This window comes from Centrocercus urophasianus, unplaced genomic scaffold, assembly GCF_019232065.1.
Source record: "Centrocercus urophasianus isolate 14NV4802_14NV808 unplaced genomic scaffold, USGS_Curo_1.0 seq_446, whole genome shotgun sequence".
In the NCBI taxonomy this organism is placed as follows: domain Eukaryota; kingdom Metazoa; phylum Chordata; class Aves; order Galliformes; family Phasianidae; genus Centrocercus; species Centrocercus urophasianus.
Window position 1 is genome coordinate 45,274 of NW_024885029.1, and position 10,816 is coordinate 56,089.

Sequence of the window (10,816 nt, forward strand, 5' to 3'; positions counted from 1 at the left end):
AGGAAAAACATGGAGAGGGCAGTTCTTAAGAACGAAGCTGATAGTTTTTTTTTTTTTTTCTTTGGCTTTCTCACAAGTAAGCCACCAGAACATTTCCAAGGAAACCAATATGTTTAGGTGTTCTTTCTTCCAAAGGCTATTTAGCAGTCCTATACTACTCTCTGTGGTTTGCTGTGACGTTCTTGCTGGAACAGAATTTACAAGCTTCCCTTTGCTTGCCTTGGCTGAAGTGCTGAACTCTGCTTTTTGTGACCTTGAATGGATGAGGTTAAAGTTAGGAGGACTCACCTGTATTTTTAAGGAAGTTGTACTGATATTGTTTCTACCTTATTTCATGACGTGTATTTTGATTGCTGAAGTGGCTGTGAGATCGCTGTCAATAGAAGTGTTAGCATGCAGCACCTATTTGTGTGGTGTATCAACGCTGGAGGTGCACCTTGAAAGTTCTTCAAATAGCTCTGCTGTGAGGATAATGTAAAAAGGTACATGCAGAGAATTCACTCTAGTGAGAAACAGAAGGGGCTCCTGCAAAACTGTGGCTTAAGGCTGAAATGAAGAACCATCTTGACATCCCTTGTTATGTAGCTGGAGATTTTCATAGGTGTCTTGTTTGTTAAAATGCAGTGGGGAAACAAAGATCTGTCTCTGCTTCTTGATTAAGCAGTGAAACTGGTCTGGTGATGCTCTTTGTAAGAGCAGACTAAGAGGGGATGTTACTTCTGTTTCAGGTCCCCAAGTTTGTTTTTGTGAAACAAATGCGAAATAAATTGTGTCACAAGGAACATTTACTGTAAAACGGTGAGAATGAGGAAAAAACACAAAATATATAAATATATAGAGACTTTATTTGTTAAATAAAATATATTTGATCCACAATGAAATTTTGTTCTTTTTTTGGTTGCTGTTTTTAGAGTCAAACCCCGTAAATCTTGTTTTCACTGATGTAACTTTTGGCTGGAGTCTGACAGGACGGTAGGACTGTATGCAGGTAATTTAATACAATACAAAACTTTGTTTTTGTAATTTTTATTTTGAAAAACGATGTGTAGTCCAGTTCACCTGCATTCCACTTGGCCCTATAGTGATATGTATGTATAGAATACATCTGAATTTGCCTTTAAGAATGAAGATGACAGAATTAAAACGTCTTGAGTGAAGCACTCTGTAACATATCTATGCAGGGCTGGGAAAGCCTCCAATGATTTCCAGCATCACAGGTCCTGCTTTCTCCTGGTAGCTTAGAGGCCTTTCCATTAATATCCTATTTCATGTGTTGCCATAATTTTTTTTTTTGCTTGTTTGGTTAAATGCTGGTAACGAAGTTCACAAAAGACTGGATTTTGTAAAACGTGTTCTTGTTTTTCTGGTACTAATGAAGTTGTTTGTCAGAAACATCTGCTACCTGTGTTTTCAGAGTAGTGAAAATGGCAAGGTGTCTCCTGTACTGAGGGCATTCATTCCACAGTGCTCTTAAATTCCGTAGCAGAAAAATAGATGACTGTCACCAGGAGTAAAACCAAAGCAAATGATCTTTGCAGTGCCTTTGCGGACACTGGACTTTGCAGGAGGAGGAAACATGATAAACAAAAGAAAGATGTTTTAAGATGCTGAAGAGAGCAGACTGAACGAATGATAATTAGTGTATGTTTCAGATATGCTGCCAGGTGGATGAGATGAAGGTGTGAGTTTGCCTGCATTACTGCTCTTGGGTTTTGATTATTCCAGTAATTCTAAGAAGCTGTTTTAGAAGGATGTGCACATTTTGTGTTCTTTCAAGTGATCTAATAGGGGTTGTCCAACTCAGAGGAAAAGATGTTGTTATTTTCAAGCACATGAGGAGAGCAATTTTTTTTCTTTGAAGTCCTGTGTGCTCTGTCTGTCACTGCTCCTGCTGTATTTGGGCTTAACTCCTAATTCTTGAAGGCAGTAACAAACTGTCCACACAGTTGAAAGATATTCGGCCGACATTCTGTTTCCAGGATCCAACTGTAATCCTTTTATCCGGGGGGTAATTCACAATGTTGTGTACAGTATGTATTTGTGGGAAATGTGATTCCTTTATGAATTGTGTAGACTTAAAGATACTGTGGTGATACTTTCTGCCCAGAAGCAGTCCTGAATTTTACCAGTGTAGGGGGGAGATAAAGTTCAGCAGCTTTCTGTTTCATGAAGGTGCTCTAGGTTATACGTGGCTTCGAAAGGTACCCGAAGCCAGCAGAATCTTTGTCTTGTAACGCAAGGTTTAGACAGCAAACTTTAGACTGCAGATCAGTGGAAATATTTCCACACAGGTCTGTTGTTGAAAAATATTCCACTAGGACCGTCTTCTTTCTTTCTCTTCTTTATTCTCAGCTTGTGAAAACGAATGTTTTCAAATGACCTTCACCGATAACCTTTCCTTCATCCGATACATAAGTTCTCATCTAAATGAAGAGACAGAGCCACTTACATTCAGCCTACTTCAGACAGATACTTGAGTCTGTTTCATCTGGAATCCAGGTAATAAAACTAAATCGGGCATGGCTGACCTACAGTAATGCTGGTGACATCTTTGAAGGATTCTGAGTTTTTCACAAGTGGAAACGCTTGGTTCATCTCAACATCTCCCTTGCAGCGACGAAACCATTTACCACTCTTCTGAAGAGATGCTGAGAGCAAGAGGATGGAAAAAAGGACAGCTAAAAACATTAGTGGAACTGCTAATTCATTTCTAATGTGGGTTGTCTCTTTTTTTGGTTATAAAATGTTCTTTTATTTAAAAAGAAAGTCTGGCTAAAGCCTTTTCATCCTCTCCATCTCCAACAGGGTGATGTTTGTTACACTGCCTTCAGGAAACTGCACCCAGTGCCTATTTTATTTTTATGGATGTAAATCAAAGTCTGTGCTGATGCTGCTTTTTCTTTGAAAATGAGCTTGTTTCCCTCTGCTTTTAATCTGTTTGAGTAATATGCTTCTTCAAGAATTTCAGAAGGTATTGCATGAATCTGTAATGAAGTGTGAAGCTAAAACAGATTCCTGAAGAGAAGCATAATGGTGCTTCATTCATGAAAGTGGGAATTAAATTATTGAAGAGAGGAAAATGTGGATGGGCCATGGAGAAATGAACTGAGGAAACAAATACAAAATCTCATAAAAGGAGAAAAAGGAAAAGCTGAGAAGCCCTAGGCAGATATTAAATTTGCCAAATGAAATGCCCAATGGACTTCAATACAGTATTAATTAGTGATCTGTATGATTACCTATGTCCTGTGTTCTGGTTGGGCTTTAATTATTTCTGATGTTATGACTTAGGAGTAAATAACTTCATTTGTGCAGTGATAAACTGAAAGAATTTCAGACTAAAACTGAATTTTAACTCTCTTAGGTTTTCCCAGTCTCAGTGCATCTCTGCTGGATGCAATGCTCTGTGTGGAAGATCATCGTTTGCTTTGGAGTGCTGAGGTACGTGCGTAGATTTAAATCCAGTTATTCGCTTGTGTTCGTTTGTGGGATTTGGCTGAATGACCCAACTTAAAAGCAGATGGATAACGTAAGGGATTCTTTGCAGAATCGTGCCACGTTCTAAATGGTTCTCTGTGTAGCACAGAACATCCCTTACTCTTTTCTTCTGGATCCTCAGTTTCATGTTTTCCCGGAATAACTTTCTCCCTTCTCACCATCAAGTAATCAATACTAAATTGCTTAAAGGTGCTGTTACTGAAATTTGCTTTCTTAAATGAACTAAGGTTTATTTTCTCAAGCAGTATGAGAACTCTAAACGTTTCTTTTCACCTTTTTGTTGTGCTGTTGCTTTCTGCCATTTCAAGAGACTCCACGCGTGCACCTTCATCGCGCTGGACGCACAATCTATAACTGAGGAATGGGCTCTGAATTTGTGCGGCTGGCAAAAGCCATGGTCTAAAAAAGACATCAGACCCCTTTCAAAATGTTATGATGGATGTTTCACAGAGAGGATTTCTTCTTTGCATTGTACTGTAGAACATAAAATTAATGGCAAGAGATGTTAGGCATGCTCATCTCCAATCACGGCTTCACAAGATACAGCTTGAAAGCGTATTTTCCCATTGAAACTGCATTTGTATTACACATTATTATTTTTTTCAATGTATTACAAAGTTAATTTTCTCTGTCAGATGGTTGCAAATTGTTACTGGCATCCTTTGTTATCTGCAGAATCAAAGTAATATTAATAAAAGTAACAATAAGGGCTGAGCTGTCCCAGCATTCCTGTGTGCACTACAGGTAATAAGCAAAGTCTCCTCAGATATCCGCAACACAACAGAAGGGCTTTATTATCTGGAAGTCAGATGTTTCGTAATTCATAAGTGAATTAATTTTGTGTCCATGATGTCAGCCAAAAATTGGAGCTCGCTGGTGATTCTTGAGGGTCTCCTTTACGTGGTTTTGAGCATAAGGTAAGAAATTATTTTCAGTTAATGATGTGGGCTGTGTTCTCACAGGTAGAGTCAGAGATGAACCGTGGTCTCTGCAGGCATTGTACCCATGAATGCATCTCTGCTCAGTGTCTGTATTTCTGTCCTGCAGCTTTCTTTGGTCCCATTTCAAACCCAGCACAGGATGCATATGAAATGACAGCTGGCTCCATCGTGCTCCAGGTGGCTGCTGGTGATATTACCAAGGAAACTGGAGACGTTGTCATAAACATATAAAACCAAACTTTCAACCTCTGAACAGGTACTTCAGTCACTATTATGTGTGGAAATTGTCTTATTCCTACACGTAACAGGGAGGACTAGGTAAGGTGAGTGGGCAGCTTTCTTGTTATTCTATGCTACTGCATTTAAGACTTGCAGAAAAGTCAAATTATTAGCTTCAATTTTTCAATATAATCTTTTCACAGAACATCTCTTAGATTATAGGAGATGAACCTTATTGTGGTTTTTAGCTCAGTGAAACTTCTTAGGTTTCCCAAGTAGTCTGTTTTGACTTGAAATGCATAAGCCTAAAACTTTTTTTTTTTTAAAAAGTGTCTAATTATAATTTGTGCTTTTTTACCAAGATGAGAGAGTGTGGAGTGTCTGATTCTGCCTTAGGCAGGACTTCAATGGAATTAACAGTAGTAACCCATGGAATCATATTCTTCTCGTTTAAGGTGTCTCTAAAGCAATTTTGGATGGAAGGTGCTGGGAAAGAGGTTGAAAATGAATGTGCTGAGCAAGGTATAGTGCAACTTTTCTGTCCTTTCTGAAGGCTCACTCGCATGATGGGGAGTTGGTTGGAATTCTTTCTCAGTGCCCACTGTACACCTATCTGTCTTATGCACTGTGTCACATCAACTAGTCTTTAATCAGTTAATGTGATATATGTGAACATCTAACAAGGAAAGGAAGGAGCATTTTTCAAGACAAAAGAGCGTCTAAACCTTTGTAAAGAACAGGATCTACCTATGATTGCATCCTCTTATTCCAGTAAAGCTTTAAATGATATAGGCAAGTCCATAGAGAACACAGGTATGAGTTGGGAAGATGTTAGCAGAACTCTCTGCCTGCAACTTCTTTTCTTATCCCTGAGTGGAAAAAAATGTTTGTTATCTTCAATAGCAACCCTCTGATGTTCCCTCTGCATGACCAAGAGGGAAAAATCTTTGCATCTGGGTTCCTGCCTTAGAAGAGGCATTTGTAGACCAAACTGAGCTAGTGAATGGCAAACACAATGAATGTGGAATAAGGATGGAGAAGTATTTGCCTTCAAAGCCTGTTTGCAGACTTCTCGTTTAGTTTGATAACCAAAGTGAGAAAATCTCTGGTATGGAGGCCAGCTCACAAGAGCAATGAAAGGGAAAGATTACATGGAGAAGCTGAGCAGTCTCGTGTAAAGACTGCAGTACTCAGTCTGCATGAGTTTTCTACATCTGCAGAGCAAGCTTGGAAAAGAAAGGAGCACAAAACTTTATTTGGCAAAAAGGGAAATAATTCACAGTCATCAAGTGAATCCCAGAAAGTAAAAATAAACGGGGGTATTTATCAGCATGTGGGGAGAGACTTGAAGCTTATTCTGGGATGTATTTGTTGTTTCTTATCTCCTAATGATGATTACTGCATATGTGTTGTAAATAATTGTTTACTTACCCCTGCTTACGTCTCGGCCTTGCAGACCGCTGATGGCTAAATAACCACCAAAACAGGAAGCTTGCTGTGCAAAATAATAATAATAATGATAATAATCCACTTTGTTGCCTAAGCTGATATCCAAGTATCATTCTCCAAAATGCTTCAGGAATGTGAATTACAGCAGTGCACCTCTGTTACCTTCCCAGTGATTGAAACAGGTTTGTAATCTTCTTGAACTGGTTCAGTACATGCAATTATGTAGATCTCAGAGCTGGTATAATTAGCTTATCTGCAAGGGTGATTCTTTAGTGGAAATATTTTTGGAAACCATCAGGAGACTTATGAAGAGACTGGGAACTTAACCTTTGCAGTTTGATAGTAGGTAACAAGTATGAGTGCTCTAGAGCTGATTCTCTTGATAACAGGGGCTCAAACTTATTTCTAGTGTATTATAAATATATGCATCCTCCAAATGGAAAATGCGAAGCAGTTTTGGCAAATAAAGTTGATCAGGCTTGTTTAGATCTGTGGAAGTAGAAACCTGGCTGAAAAGTACAATTCTGAAAGAACAGCTTCAAAGAGAAATCAAGGATGACTCCATCTTGGATTTTGAGGTAGAGAACGAGGAACTACGTGACCTACAAATGAGGTTAAATATTGCTCTGCTCTTGGGAGTCAACTTTACTCAAATCACAGGATTTAGCCAGGATGTCTGGTTTGCTTGCTCAAGTATCCAAGATGTGATCCACAGTGTTAAAACTGCTACATATGAAGCAATCTAAGAAGAACTTTTTCAAAGCCTAATTGAGTGGAAATATTTGGGGGTGAAAAAATGTTCCTATGTGTTCTGTAACAGTATGACAAATGTGCTCTTGGAAAGTGCTTTTATAAGAAAGCAGAAAGCTGTTTCAGTGTCATTAACAAGAAAAAGTACATGGTGAACATACAGGGTAGATGTGCTACAGGTGGGGAAGGACATGTAACACATGTACTGATAAATCTGTGCAGGTTAGTAAAAACATCTTGATGAGCTGGGTGGATATTCACACACTAAGCTAGGTTGCATCTAGCTGAGTCAGAGTAAGAAATAGGAAGAATACATAGAATACTGTTAGATGTTATTTGTCCATCTCTGGAGAAGGTGTTAGAGTGGGGAATGACAGTAAAAGGATTGTAAAGTTATTTAAAACCATTGGAAATAGTGCAGTCAGAAGTTCTTAACGGGCTTACCAGCAATAATTAGACATGCTTGTAGCAGTTGTCATTCTAAACCATTTCTGTTCTCGAGACGGGCCCTATTCTATTTATTTCAATGATTTCCATTATAAAAAGCATCTTTCTCCAGTCCTTACAGGACTCTTCCTGGTCATTTGCATTGTATGCCATACAAGGACACACACACACTGACCAACATAGCTGACTCATTTACTTTTCCTAAGTGGTCACTGAGGTAAGCAGGGATAAGACAGAAAATAAATTTTACTGGTGATTAATTTTGGGGTCACAATAGGGGGGCTAATGAGATGGAAATAGCATTAAAGGTACTCACAGCATCTCTATTTCAAGAATTTTGATATTTTAGGCTTGCACAGGCTTGTACATCTGACACATATTTTAGCAGTGTTATCTTCCATCTTGCTTGGAGTGCTAGGTGACAGTTGTAGTTAGATTACCAAACAAAAAAAAGTGGTACAGAACTCAAGAGCAGACTTGCTTGAATGGCTTGTCCCTACCTGGTTGTCACCACTCGCTGTGGATCTCCTTATTTTCATGAGGATATTTGCCTGAGCTATGTATGAGCCATTTGACCAGTTCTCTTGGATATCTAAAATCTCTTTCTGGCCACTCTTTTCTTATGCTAAGAAAAGGGGAAGAAAGAAAAATCAAGGCTTAAAGTAAATTACAACGTCTTATCTTTCCACCGTCTGCTAAGCAGCCTGGTTCAAACGCAGTTCCTGACTTCTGCCGGCAGCTTGCGCCGTTTATCTTTCTCACACCCAGAAAGCAAGACTTCAACAGAAATCTCTCTGAGGTTGCATTAGAGCTGGTGTGACAAACAAGAGGGACAGCACAAAGGCTGTAAAGGAGAAGCATCCCTACTTTTGATACTGGAATGGCTGCCCAGGGAGGTGGTGGAATTGCTGTCCCTGGCAGTGTTCAAGAGGCGTCTGGATGAGGAGCTGTGAGGTATGGTTTAGTTTGTGGTAGCAGTGCTGATGGGAGGATGGTTGGACTGGATGATCTTGCAGATTGTTTCCAACCTTGCAATTCTATGACTCGTACAATGTAAGCACCTCTGTGTAGCAATGCTGCATTCCCTAGCCAGAGCTGCATGAGTTAATGTGGCCCCAAAGACATCTTAAACATGCAGCTGCATATACCATCAATTATAGAAGCAGCCTAAATAATTTATAGCCTCAGAAATCATAAGACATGATGGCTTGTGGGGGAGAAAAAGCTTTTGAAATACATTTTACAGTACATTAAAAGAAAACAACTTGTTATTGGCACATCCCAGTCTCATTGTGAGACTTTTCTTTTTAATGACGCTGCTCACAACTGTATGTGACACTATCAAGCTCTCCATGCACACACACACACTTGTCTGTTCAGCTGACAGACAAGGTCTTTATTTTGAACACCTATGATGCCTCTGCAAGCACTGCTTTCTGTACACCAAGCATGGCTGCTGCCTGGAAATAGCTCATACAGGCTACTTGGAGACATGGCAACTATCTGGCTCCTCAAGTATTAGAGGAGCCAACAAATAATATTAATTTCATACAAAAATCCAACTGATATCCAAAAAGCTTAGAAGCTGCAACAGGTATATTTAAGCTGTCTTCAGATGCTCAGTATCTAAAAGCAGTGTTCAGTATGTGAGTTTAAAGTGGTAGGTTGTTGGAGTTTCTTTTTTTTGCCAAACATCGGTCTGATCCTGTCCATCCACCAGTTTGTGGGCTGACCCTGCTGCTTCTAATGAGAGTGAGAGAATATAAATCTATCTTTAAGCCAGTATTACTACTAGCATGGAAGCATCCTGTGGAAGAAATACTGCACAGGTGTCTGTACTATTTGCCATGTCTTATCCACTACGTACAAGCGCAGCTTAAAAAGAGAGTTTGACATTACAAATGGACATACATGCAATGCTTTCACTCTTCTTCCTGTTGTGATGTGTATTTTCCCCTCTTTTTGTGCAAGAGGACAACAGGGAATTGCTTTTTATTAAGGTCAGAACTTAGATCCATTGTGCGTGATGTTAACTGGCTATGATCTGGTCCACCACCACTGACCGCTGAACAGGATCAGAAGAGCGGTGTATTTTCACTGGCAGCAGCATTATGCTGAGAGCCAAGTGGGGAAGCTTGTCTGAGATGTGGTTGTGCTAGCTGAATGAGGGATGTCCCTGGTGGGATTTCTCACTAATACCAGATTGAGGACAAAAGAAAAAATACTTCAGAGAAAAGTCTGACTGAACTTCGCATGCAGCCATATTCAGGTCTCTGGCTAAGGTCATAAAATAGGAGGCATTACTTTTGGATCAGCCTTCATGGGGATAAGATGCACGCAAGTTAAGTATACACAAACATAGTTCTCACTGACATTTCCTTTGCCTGCTGTGATCTAGTTTCAATCTTAACAGTACAGAAATACAGCCAGATGTCCAACTCATTATTAACCGGGGTAAAAATAATTTTTACAAAAGTTCTGTTTGAGAAATTCTAACAATTTCACAGTTGGGAGAATCATCAGAATTTCTCTAATTAATTCAGTCAAAATGGAAAGCGCCAGACTTGCATGCTGCCGGAAGACTTAGAACAGGGCTCCAAAATACGTGAGATGAAAGTCACAATAAGAGAGTGCTGATGCTGACACACTGTGCACTCATGAGCAAATTATCTCAATGTGTTTTTTGGGACTATGCTTCAGATCAAGTATTAAGTCTCCAGAAAGGTAAAATAAAGAATTTTTGTAAGCGTCATTGACTTTGGGTGTGTTTTTTTGGTTTTCTGTTTTTTTTGAATGCTCTATGTTCAGTAAGAAAGACAACACCGAAGAAACTTTATCCAATATTTTCCCTGGCACTTGAAAGCTGTTAATCAAAAGCTCAGCTGAGACTGCAGTCAGTCTTCTGGACTCCTATCCACATTACACAACCAGCCCGTAACAAGCAAACAGGAAAGAGATGCTCTGACTGCTCTGTTGTTCCAGTTGCTCTGAGCTTGTTTTATTTCATGATTTAGAAGCAAATGATACATACAAAAGTTGTTCAGGTAACACAAACATCTTCTTGTACTGCCTACATTCCCTCTTGAAGCACATAAGGTAGAGCTAACTCAAACACCTTTGCTTTGCATTGCACTGGGTTTTCCTTCATAGTATTTACTAGCATCAGGCTAATGAAAGAAAAATGCTACTGCTCCAGCAGTGAAATAATTAAGCACATAGTTACTTTACAGTGTGTTCCAAGGATTACAATGGCTTATCTATCTCAGGTAACACGGATTCCCTAGTACTGACCCAGAGTCAAAACTGTGCTTTCTATAGAGTTTATTATACAAACAACCAGCTATTTTTTTCTGCCCCGAATAATGTCAAGGCTCAATCAACTGATGAAACGGGGAGACTTTCTGGAAAACTCCAGATGTACTGCTCATAGCCTTATTCAACACAGCATCTGCTTTGATGTGTAGATTCGGAGACCACCCAGCCTAGCCTAAGCACAAAGCAAAGGGGATCGA